Here is a 7,690-nt window from a genome sequence, read left to right on the forward strand (position 1 = left end):
GCGTGAATCTGAAAATTGTGAGGAAGAAATTTATGAAGTGATTCACGAGGGCTCCTTGGATGAAAAGCATGATTGCAATGGTTTCACTATAAATTCTATTAGTGATAATCATGCTAATAATATATAAAACCCTAAGCTTGGGGATGCTAGTTTTGCTATGTCCACTACTTGTTGCAATGGTATTTGCAATAATATTGAAAGTGGGTTTGGAGAAGTCATGACTTTAGTTGATGATAATCCCACTATTTCTGAAGAGCGTCAACTTTGCATGCATGTGGATCATGAAAAGAATATCCTTTGTGATAGCTATATTGTTGAATTTGATCATGATCCCACATGTAATTGCTATGAGAGAGGAAAATATTATGGTATAAACTTTCATGTTACCAAATTACCTCTCGTTATGTGGAGATTGCTATTGTCTCTTTCTTCCTCCTTGCATATGGTAACTATTGGTTGTCTTGACAATCTGTTTTCCTATAAAATGCCCATGCATAGGAAGTATGTTAGACTTAGATGTGATTTTCACATGCTTTATGATGCTCTCGTTGTGCTTCAATTCTTGTCTAATGTGTGAGCATCATTGAATTATCAATGCCTAGCTAAGGGCGTTAAACAATAGCGCTTGTTGGGAGGCAACCCAATGAATTTATCTTTTTCTTTCTATTTTTTTGCGTCCACACGTTCATAATTCTATCATGATTGTGTCTTTTGTGTTTCTTTTTGTGTTTGAGCCAAGCAAAACCTTTATGACTAGTCTTGGTAATGGTTGTTTGATCCTGCTGGAAAAAGACAGAAACTTTTCGCTCACGAGATGATTTTTCATTTTTATTCACAATGAGCTTTTGAGTTGATTATTTTTGCTGCTGGTTGATATGCCGTTTTCCCAGGCAGTCGTAAATTTTCAGATTTTTTGAGGTACCAGAAGTATACGAAGTATACAGATAGCTACAGACTGGTTTGTTTTTGACAGATTCTGTTTTTATTGAGTTGGTTGCTTGTTTTGATGAAACTATGGTTAGTATCAGGGGGTACTAGCCATGGAGAAGTGAGAATAGAGTAGCCCAACACCAATATAGATAGAATTCAAGTTTGCTACAGTACCAAAAGAAGTGGTAGTTTGTTTTCTTGTACTAATGTTATCACGAGTTTCTGTTTAAGTTTTGTGTTGTGAAGTTATCAAGTTTTGGGTGATGCTCTCATGGACAAAGAGATAAGGAGTGGAAAGAGCTCAATCTTGGGGATGCCCAAGGCATCCCAAGCCAAATTCAAGGACACCAAAAAGCCTAAGCTTGGGGATGCCCCAGGAAGGCATCCCCTCTTTCGTCTTCAATCCATCGGTAACATTACTTGGAGCTATATTTTTATTCACCACATGATATGTGTTTTGCTTGGAGCGTCTTGTATCTTAGGAGTCTTTTCTTTTTGTTGTGTCACAATCATCCTTGCTGCACACCTTTTTGAGAGAGAGAGACATGCACTCATCGTGATTTTTGCTAGAATGCTCATAGTGGTTCACTTATATCTTTTGAGCTAGTTGAATTTGCTCTATGTGCTTCACTTATATCTTTTAGAGCACGACGGTGCGTGACTTGGTAGTTGGATTATGCTATGAAAAGTAGTCCCAAATGTGATAGGTACCCAAAGAGGATGCAAAAACCTCCATCTTCATGTGCATTGAGTAGAAAGAGAAGTCTTGATTCCTCTCAATAAGTTTTGAGACGTGGATTTGGTAATATTAAAAGCTATGTTAGTAGGGTGTTGTGAATCTAGAAATACTTGTGTTGAAGTTAGTGATTCCCGTAGCATGCACGTATGGTGAACCGCTATGTTAGGAAGTCGGAGCATAATTGATCTATTGATTGTCATCATTTGTGTTGAGGTCGGGATCGCGCGATGGTTAACACCTACCAACCCTTCCCCTAGGAGTATGCGTTTAGCACTTTGTTTCGATTGCTAATAAAAACTTTCGCAACAAGTATGTGATTTCTTCATGACTAATGTGAGTCCATGGTATAGATACACTTTCACCTTCCACCATTTCTAGCCTCTCTAGTGCCGCGCAATTCTCGCCGGTGCACAAACCCACCATATGCCTTCCTCAAAACAGCCACCATACCTACCTACTATGGCATTTTCATAGCCATTCCGAGATATATTGCCATGCAACTCCCACCGTTCCGTCTCATGACTTGTGCCGTCACTCTCATATTGCCATTGCATGATCGTAAGATAGCTAGCAAGATGTTTCAACGTCATACGCCAAGCTAGATCGTTGCACATCCGGTACACCGCCGGAGACATTTCCTATAGAGTCATTTCTAAGCTTTGAGCTGTGAGTAAATAAAAGTGTGATGATCATCATTATTAGAGCATTGTCCCATGTGAGGAAATAAAAAAAAAGAGGCCAAAGATCCCAAAAAAAAGAGAAAAGAAAAAAAGAGGCCTAAGAGCCCAAATGAAAAAAGGAGAAAAGAAAGAAAAGAGAGAAGGGACAATGCTACTATCTTTTTCCACACGTGCTTCATAATAGCACCATGTTCTTCATGATTGAGAGCTTCTTGCTTTGTCACTACCTTATGCTAGTGGGAATCTTCATTATATAACTTGGCTTGTATATTCCAATGATGTGATTCCTCAAAATTGCCATAGGCCTTCGTGAGCAAGCAAGTTGGATGCACACCCACTAGTTTTCCTTTTGAGCTTTCACATACTTATATCTCTAGTGCATCTCTTGTATGGCAATCCCTACTCATTCACATTGATATCTATTAATGGGCATCTCCATAGCCTTTTGACACGCCGAGTAAATGTGACCATCTCCACCTTTTTCTCTCACAACCACCACCACACTCTATTCACCTATAGTGCTATATCCATGGCTCGCGTTCATGTATTGCGTGATAGTTATAAATAGTTTGAGAAAGTAAGAGTGCGAAAACAATTACTTGGCCAATACCGGGGTTGTGCATGATTTACATTAGTTGTGTGAGGATGATGGAGCATAGCGAGACTATATGATTTTGTAGGGATAACTTTCCTTGGCCTTGTTATTTTGAAAGTTCATGATTACTTTGCTAGTTTGCTTGAAGTATTATTGTTTTCATGTCAATAGCAAACTATTGTTTCAAATCTTACGGATCTGAGCATTCATGTCACGTGAAAGGAGTTGCAACGGACAACTATGCTAGGTAGCATTCCACATCAAAAATCCATTCTTTATCACTTCCCTACTCGAGGACGAGCAGGAGTTAAGCTTGGGGATGCTTGATACGTATCCAATGTATCTATAATTTTTGATGGTTTCATGTTATTATATTGTCAAACTTTGGATGTTTTGCGTGCCTTTTATATATTTTTTGGGACTAACTTATTAACTCAGTGCCAAGTGCTAGTTCGTGTTTTTTTTCATGTTTTTGACCCCTTTCAGAGGAGATTTTGAAACGGAGTCCAAACGGAATGAAGTCCCCGAAAAGGTTTTTTCCGTAACGGAAGAAGATCAGGAACCTTGAGAGCCGAGGAAGGGGGGCCCAGGTGCCCCACAAGCCCTCACCCCGCGGCCCACAGGCTTGTGGGCCCCCTGGACCTCCTTTGCCCTAGGGTTTGCGCCTATATATCCCCAAAAATTCCACAAAAAATCAGGAGATCATCGAAAGTACTTTTCCGCCCCCGCAAGCTTATGTCTCTGCAAGATCCCATTTGGGGCACGTTCTGGTGCCCTGGCGGAGGGGGGATTCGGATACAGAGGGCTTCTTCATCAACACCATGACCTCTCCGATGATGCGTGAGTAGTTCACCATAGACTACAGGTCCATAGCTAATAACAAGATGGCTTCTTCTCTCTCTTGGATCTTCAATACAAAGTTCTCCATGATCTTCATGGAGATCTATCCGATGTAATCTTCTTTTGCGGTGTGTTTGTCGAGATACGAGGAATTGTGGATTTATGATCAGATTATCTATGAATCTTATTTGAGTTTCTTCTGATTTCTCTTATGCATGATTTCATATCCTTGTAATTCTCTTCGAGTTGTGGGTTTTGTCTGGCCAACTAGATCTATGATTCTTGCAATGGGAGAAGTGCTTGGTTTTGGGTTCATACCGTGCGGTGACTGATACTTCTCAAACATATCTATAATTTTTGATGGTTTCATGTTGTTATTTTGTCATCTTTGGATGTTTTGTTTACCTTTTATATCTTTTTTTGGGACTAACTTATTAATTCAGTGCCATGTGCTAGTTCCTGTTTTTTCTGTGTTTTTGGCTCTTTTCAGATCTGATTTTGGAACGGAGTCCAAACGGAATAAAATCCCCGAAATAAATTTTTCCAGAACGGAAGAAGATAAGGGGGCTTGAGGGCCAAGGCAGGAGAACTACAGGTGGTCCACAAGCCCTGTAGCCGCCACCAGGGGGTGGCGGCGGCTACCAGGCTTGTGGCCTCCCTGGCGCCCCCTGACCTAGCTCCTTCACCTATATATTCCCTAAAATACAGAAAAAAATTAGGGAATCCACGAAAACACTTTTCCGCCACCGCAAGCTTTCGTTTCCGCGAGATCTCATCTGGAGACCCTTCCTGGTGCCGCGCGGAGGGGACTTTGGAGTTGGAGGGCTTCTACATCATCATCATCGCCCCTCCAATGACTCGTGAGTAGTTCACTTCAGACCTACGGGTCCGTAGTTAGTAGCTAGATGGCTCCTTCTCTCTCTTGGATCTTCAAACAAAGTTCTCCATGATCTTCATGGAGATCTATCCGATGTAATCCTCTTTGGCGGTGTGTTTGTCGAGATCCGATGAATTGTGGATTTGTGATCAGATTATCTATGATATATATTTGAGTCTTTGCTGATTTATTATATGCATGATTTGATATCCTTGTAAGTCTCTCCGAGTCTTGGGTTTTGTTTGGCCAACTAGATCTATGATTCTTGCAATGGGAGAAGAGCTTGGTTTTGGGTTCATACCGTGTGGTGACCTTTCCCAGTGACAGAAGGGGCAGCAAGGCACGCATCGTGTTGTTGCCATCAAGGATAACAAGATGGGGTTTTATCGTAGATATGAGATTGTCCATCTACATCATGTCATCTTGCTTAAGGCGTTACTCTGTTCTTTTGGACTTAATAGACTAGATGCATGCTGGATAGCGGTCGACGTGTGGAGTAATAGTAGTAGATGCAGAAAGTATCGGTCTACTTGTTTTGGACGTGATGCCTATAGATATAATCATTGCCATAGATAACGTCACGACTTTGCGCGGTTCTATCAATTGCTCGATAGTAATTTGTTCACCCACCGTCTACTTGCTTTCATGAGAGAAGCCACTAGTGAACAGTACGGCCCCCTGGTCTATTCACACCTATCATTTCCACTTTCGCTTTTACTTTGCTTTGTTACTTTGTTGCTTTCAGTTCTCACTTGGCAAACAATCTATAAGGGATTGACAACCCCTTCATAGCGTTGGGTGCAAGCTCTTTGTGTTTGTGCAGGTACTTGTGATATTCCTTCACTGGATCGATACCTTGGTTCTCAAAACTGAGGGAAATACTTACCGCCGCTGTGCTACATCACCCTTTCCGCTTCAAGGGAACACCAACGCAAGGCTCCAAGGCCACGGGGGAATCCTTTGCATATTTTCCAAGGAAGTCCCTAAAGGCGTAGCCGTAGCACAAGGATTCCTGGTGCCGTTGCTGAGGAGTATCAAGACAAGAAAATTCTCCCGTCAGTACGTGTTTCTCACGCCGTTGGAAGGTCTTTTGTTGCACTAGCAGAAGTATTTCTCGCGCTGTTGCCGGGGAAGGAGAGATCTATCCAAGTAGGTCTCGCAAACTCATCTCTTGCATTTACTTTTTTGCCAGTTGCCTCTCGTTTTCCTCTCCCCCACTTCACATTTGCCGTTTTCATTTGCTTTTCTCCTTTGCAGTTTTCTTTTGCCTTTTGCCTTTTTGCCGTTCCCCTTTGCCGGTTTTCTTGCTTGCTTGTGTGCTTGTTTGTTTGTTGAAGTCATCATGGCTGAAAACACCAAACTTTGTGACTTCTCGAGTATCAATAATAATGATTTTATTAGTACTCCGATTGCTCCCGCCACTAGTGTGGAATCGTATGAAATCAACGCAGCTTTGCTGAATCTTATTATGAAAGAGCAATTCTTTGGCCTTCCTAGTGAAGATGCCACATCCCATCTCAATACCTTCATTGAGCTTTGCGATATGCAAAAGAAAAGAGATCTGGATAATGACGTGGTTAAGTTGAAGCTTTTTCCTTTCTTGTTGCGAGATCGCGCAAAAACTTGGTTTTCTTCTTTGCCTAAAAATAGTATCGATTCTTGGGGTGAGTGCAAAGATGCTTACATATCCAAGTATTTTCCGCCGGCTAAGATCATCTCCTTACATAACGATATCATGAATTTCAAGCAACTTGATCATGAACACGTTGCACAATCTTGGGAGAGGATGAAGTTAATGATTAGAAATTGTCCCGCTCATGGCTTGAGTTTGTGGATGATTATACAAATCTTTTACGCTGGTTTGAATTTTGCTTCTCGCAATATCTTGGACTCCGCCTCAGGTGAAATGTTCATGGAAATCACGTTAGGAGACACTACAAAACTCCTAGACAATATCATGACCAACTACTCTCAGTGGCACACTGAAAGGTCACCTGCTAGCAAAAAGGTACACGCTATAGAAGAAATTAACTCGCTTAGTGCTAAGATGGACGAGTTGATGAATTTGGTTGCTAGTAGAAACGCTCCTTTAGATCCTAATGACATGCCACTAGCTTCCTTGATTGAGAGTAGCAACGCTAGTTTGGACGTTAATTTTGTTGGTAGGAACAATTTTGGCAACAACAATGCTTTTGGAGGAAACTATGTTCCTAGGCCTTTTCCTAGTAACTCCTGTAACAATTATGGAAATTCCTACAACAACACTTATGGAAATCACAACAAATTACCCTCTGATTTAGAGAGTAATATCAAAGAGTTCATCAACTCTCAAAAGATTTTCAATGCGTCCATAGAGGAAAAACTACTCAAAATTGACGATTTGGCTAAGAGCGTTGATAGGATGTCTTGTGATATTGATGCTTTGAAAGTTAGATGTGCTCCTCCCAAGGTCAACTTGGATGAAACTTTAAAAGCTATGTGCGTCTCCATGAATGAGAGCAAAGAAAGAACCACCCAAATTCGCGTTAGGCATGAATGGTTTAAAAGGGTGTGTTCTAGTGATGCAAATCACGAAGATCTTAAAATGCTTGGTGTGACTCCTCTTGAATCTTTGTTTTCGCGTGTCAAACCTATTTATGAAGGGGCTGGATATGAATCCACTTTGGTTGAAAAACGCCCCAATGATTCAGAGTCCACCCATCTTGATGATAAAGGTGTGGAGAGTGGAGTAGAAGAAATCAAAATTTTGGGTAGTAATGAAACTCCCACTTTGGATTCCAAGGAATTCAATTATGATAATTGCTCCTTGTTTGAATGCATTTCTTTGATGCAATCCATTACAAACTCCCCGCATGCTTATAGCCAAAGCAAAGCCTTTACCGCGCATATCGTAGATGCTATGATGAAATCTCTTGAGGAGAAGCTCGAACTAGAAGTCTCTATACCTAGCAAACTTCATGATGAGTGGGAACCTACTATCAAAATCAAAATCAAAAACTATGAGTGCAATGCTTTGTGTGATTTGGGTG

This window comes from Hordeum vulgare, chromosome 2H (assembly GCF_904849725.1).
Source record: "Hordeum vulgare subsp. vulgare chromosome 2H, MorexV3_pseudomolecules_assembly, whole genome shotgun sequence".
Classification (NCBI taxonomy): Eukaryota; Viridiplantae; Streptophyta; class Magnoliopsida; order Poales; family Poaceae; genus Hordeum; species Hordeum vulgare.